We start from the raw sequence: 5,661 nt of genomic DNA on the forward strand, positions 1-5,661 counted from the left end.
TGATAAATAAATGTGTATAAATAAATAAATAATTCAACAATGATTCTCCATGATAACCAATCGTTTAATTTGTATTATCATTTGGTTATAACCAATTACAATTGAGTTTTGGTAAATTCACTGTAGGGTGATAAGTTAAAGAGATTTCTTTTCATGGATTGTATAATCTTAGTTCACTTCATATCAAAACAAAGTGATATTGTTTATGAATGAAACTATGTGTTGAATTGGGCATGATTTACTTAGTTCACATTTAAGACTATAATCAAAACTAAATTCAACAATTAATGATCACCATCTTCACCTTTAATCAATCTATGATGTGACTGATAAGAATCTAACTGCAATAACATAATTCCTTGTCATTCCTTAGCTTACAGTTTATAACGAAACTTCATTATAAACAACTAACTAACTAACTAACTAACTAACTAACTAACTAACTAACTAACTAACTAACTAACTAACTAACTAACTAACTAACTAACTAACTAACTAACTAACTAACTAACTAACTAACTAACTAACTAACTAACTAACTAACTAACTAACTAACTAACTAACTAACTAACTAACTAACTAACTAACTAACTAACTAACTAACTAACTAACTAACTAACTAACTAACTAACTAACTAACTAACTAACTAACTAACTAACTAACTAACTAACTAACTAACTAACTAACTAACTAACTAACTAACTAACCAACTAACTAACTAACATGATACTCTTTCGACACGTACATGTAACATAATTAAGAGTTTACCTTTTATCCTATCCGATACGCTTATTGACATTTTTCTATTCATAATAATTTTATATTGTCAACAAATCATTATAATATTGTTCCTTTTTTATTATAAATCAGATAGACTACTACTATCAAATTTATTTACTACTTTATACCACTTTCTTACAATATTCACTTGTAGGCTAAAGGTGAATTAATTAACGATTGGACTTTAATAACTTAATAATTTATGTTGTATTACAATAAAGAGAGAAGAACGAATAATAGTTTATTTCAATAAATTCTTATTAGGTGATACAATAACTAAGTTCAAACTATCGATCAAACGAAATACGGAGAATGAATTTACGATTAACATTTTGATTAATTTTGTTGTCTGGTATTTGTGTTACAATTATTACTTAAAGGCTTAGATACCGACTTCCGAACTGTATCGTAGTCATCAAATATCTTCCATTCATGACTCCTGAAAAGGGAAAAAAGTCGAGAAGTATGAAGATTTACTTCGAAGGTAGTTTATATATAGAAAAAATGGTTATTCATAGTGGTATATGTGACTGTGAGACTTTAGAAATTTCTGGAATATAATAATAATACTGGCAATTGTCTAATTTTGTAAATCAAACCATGATCCGTCGTTTTCCAGAATTCTATCGAAAATTTATAATAAAGAGCCAGTTGGCCAAAATATTAGCTAAATTTTAACAACCGATCTAAGTTAGATCAGTTCATGATTTCAATGGAACCCAACAATCTTCACAACGCCAAACTGAAAATTATCATGCGCTCACTAGTGACTAGATCGAGAGGTAATTCTCGGAATTTTAGTGAGACACCGTGATCAGTGGAGTTGAGCCGTGTTGGGTGTGAAGCAGTTACCCACCAAACACAATTGAAGATGGTCACGCGACATCATGGATTGGTTGAAGTTAGACGTCGGCATTGTTGAACGCCGACTCACTGGTCTATTTGTTAAGCGTTCGCGCACGACAATCAAGATCCTGTGTTTGAATCCCATGTACAGATCGTGAACGCACACTTGTAAGGAGTCCCATACTAGTACAAAATGGCCGTCCAGTGCCTCAAGGTTTTCAATGGTGGTTCAACGTAGGTCCGTTCATAATTTCGATGACATTCAAAAATGGCTGTTAAAAAACAAGCTACTGAGGCTTTGTAAGTAGTATAGTGATATACAAAAAGAACAAAAAACATGATGGATTCAGAAATCTCAAAACTGGATTAATTTAGTGTAGCGTAGCACACGAAATTCTGAATAGAAAAGAAATGAAGCGACTCATCAAGACAAAAAAATTCAAGCTGATAAATATTCGCAAGGAAATCATTTAAAATCTACTTCAAATCAAATACTGTTGAGTTTTTCCGACCATACTATAGAACTCATCTACTTGTGTCGTAACTTAGAATACACTTTATTGTCCTACCAATATCTTTCAATGCCATTTTTATGTATTATCACTGCCACCCCTAGCACACATTTTACTTCCCAGATATACTTAACTTATACCCCTTTATTACCAGAAATCAATAAGCCTTAGTAAAGGCTTTGCCAATCTTCTTGTAGTTGTAACATTCATTATGGTTGACTACTGTAACCCATTGTACATGAACTAGATTTAGTTATAACGCTCTCTGCGTCAAACTTGATTTATCTTCTTTTTTTCCTTTCAGTTAATAATTCCTAGTTATAGCAAGCATGCAAGTTACCGATAACCTACAAAACTGAGGCTTCTTGTTTTAACTTATTTTCAAAATTAAAACGCCCTCTTGTCAAGAACTGTCATGTTTCCCCTCCTAATGAAACATTCTGGAAATTACAGTTTAAATGATATTACCATGCAGTAAAATTACTTACTTACTTGCGCTTGTAAATCCTCGTGAAGGAGCATAGGCCACCCACCAGCAATCTCCATCCAACCCTGTACTGGCCAGTCCTTCATAGCTCTCTCCAGTTGCCATTCATCCTTTTCATATCTACTTCGATTTAGCGACATAATGTGTTCTTTGGCATTCCTCTTTTCCACCCCCCTTCAGGATTTCAAGTTAGGGATTGCCTCGTGATGCAGTTTGATGATTTCCGTCATTTATGTCCTATCCACCTCCATCGTATTTTCCTAATTTCCTCTCCAGCTAGAACCCAGTTTGTTCTCATTCACAGTAGTTTGTTTCTGATGATATCCAACCAACTGACATTCAGTATCTCGCATAGACAACAGTTTATAAATGATTGTACCTTCTTGATGATGATGGTTGCAGTAGTTCTACACGTTTCAACTACGTACAGTAGAACTGTCTTGATGTTCGTATTGAAGATTCTCAATTTGATATTGGTTGACAGTCGATTTCAGTTCAATATGTTCTTCAATTGTAGGAATGTTACCCTTGCTTTGCCAATCCTCGTCTTTACACCTACATCCGATAACCATTGTTCATCGATGATGCTTCCCACGTACGTCAAAGATTCTACATCTCCTAGAGTCTCGCCATTAAGTGTGGTTTGGTTGATGTATTTTGTATGTAAAAAACCTTGGTTTTCCCCTTGTGTATGTTGAGGCGTACTGATGCAGAGACTGCTGCTACACTGGTTGTCTTGACCTGCATTTGTTAGTGTGTATGGGATAGAAGAGGTCGGTTAGGTCATCTATGAAGTCCGAATAGTCTAGCTGCGTCCAATCTGTCCACTGAATTCCGTGCTTCCCGTCAGATGTGGATGTCTTCTTAATCCAGTCGACCACCAGAAGAAAGAGAGAGGGGGAGAGTAAGCAGCCTTGTCTGACACCGGTCTCCACTTAGAATGCATCTGTCAGCTGTCCTCCATGCAACATTTGTAGTGTAGTCCGTCTTATCAGTTACGGATAATACTGACAATCTTCTCTGGAACTCCATAGTGTCGAAGAAGTTTACATAATGTTCTCCTATCTACACTGTCAAACACCTCATAGTCAGTGAAGTTGATGTATAGTGACTAGTTCCACTCAACTGATTGTTCACCAATGATCCGTAGTGTCGCGATTTGGTCTGTGCGCGACCGATACTTACGGAATCCAGTCTGTTGATCTCTTATTTAGGTGTCTACTGCATCTTTCAGCCGGTTCAGCAACGCTGTTGAAAATCTTTCCTGATACTGATAGTAGTGTGATGTCTCTGTAAATTTTCACATTTGCTCAGATCTCCTTTCTTTGATTAAGTATCCTTCTTTCCAGTCTGTCTGCAGCACTTGTTATCCCCCCCCAAATCCTCCTCAATAGAACATGGAGCATGTTTGCAATTACTTCTATGTTTAACTTCAGAGATTCGGCTAGCATATTGTCAGGTCCAACTGTTTTCCCACTCTTGATTCGTCTGATGTCCACGTTAATTTCTTCGATCGTTGGTGGAGTGACATTGATAGGAAGGTTTGTGTGTGCTGCTTCAATATCTAGTGGATTGAGTGGAGCTTGCATATTCAAGAGTTCCTCGAAGTATTCTACCCATCTTTTCCTCTGTCCTCTGCCTTCTTTGTCTTTGATCGGTCTGTCTGGTTTAATATATTTCCCTGATGGTTTCTTTGTAGTGTCATATAGTTGCTTCATATTTCCTTCTCTTTCACAGGTGGTAATAGCTATCAAAAAATACTTATTTGCCACAGACTGTAGTGAATGCACAAATATTCTTATTTTGTTGTGAAGTTAAGTGAGAAAATTCTGAAAACAGAAGATTTTTCATAAAGTATGGTAACATAAAATTAGTCGTGCAGAGTTTATAATCCTCTGATCATAAAGTGCTGGAGACTTAAATTTTTTGGGGTACAACCAAAAGAAAGACGAATTCTTAAGGTAACTGCATGAAAACGAGATTTAGGTGCATATTATCTATCAGAAAATAACGTACTGTGGTATGCTAAGCTGGGATGCTATTAAATAATGAATATAAATTAAGTCACTTTTTTAAAATAGCCAGATCATCCAGGATAAACTCAGTTCTCAGAGTAGAGAATACAAGAAAACTAAGTAATTAGGGTTAAGAAAATTAATATTAAAAGTAAAAAGTAAAAGCTTACTTACTTACTTACTTACACCTGTTACTCCTCGTGAAGGAGCATAGGTCGCTCACCAGCATTCTCCATCCAACCCTGTCCTGGGCAATCCTTTCCAACTCCTTCCAGTTGTAATTCATCCTTTTCATATCTGCTTCTATTATCCGACGTAATGTGTTCTTTGGCCTTCCTCTTTTTCGCTTCCCTTCAGGATTCCAAGTTAGCGCTTGCCTCGTGATGCAGCTTGACGATTTGCGTAATGTATGTCCTATCCATTTCCATCGTCTTTTCCTAATTTCTTCTTCAGCTGGTAGTTGGTTTGTTCTCTCCCACAGAAGGCTATTGCTGATGGTATCCGGCCAATGGATGTTGAGTATCTTGCGTAGACAGCTATTTATAAATACTTGTACTTTCTTGATTGTGGTTGTTGTAGTTCTCCAAGTTTCAGCTCCATACAGTAGAATTGCCTTGACGTTCGTATTGAAGATTCTCACTTTGATATTGGTTGAAAGTTGTTTTGAGTTCCATATGTTCTTCAATTGTAGGAATGCGGCCCTTGCTTTGCCAATCCTCGCCTTTACGTCTGCATCTGAACCTCCATGTCTATCGACGATGCTTCCCAGATATGTGAAGGATTCTACATCTTCCAGAGTTTCGCCATCAAGGGTGATTGGATTGCTGTTCTCCGCTTTGAATTTGAGGACCTTGGTTTTCCCTTTGTGTATGCTGAGGCCTACTGATGCAGAGACTCCTGCTACATTGGCTGTCTTTATCTGAATCTGTTCACGTGTACGTGATAGGAGGGCTAGGTCATCTGCGAAGTCCAGATCGTCTAATTGGTTCTGAGCTGTCCATTGTATTCCGTGTTTTCCTT

Source organism: Schistosoma haematobium, chromosome 7 (assembly GCF_000699445.3).
Source record: "Schistosoma haematobium chromosome 7, whole genome shotgun sequence".
Taxonomy (NCBI): Eukaryota; Metazoa; Platyhelminthes; class Trematoda; order Strigeidida; family Schistosomatidae; genus Schistosoma; species Schistosoma haematobium.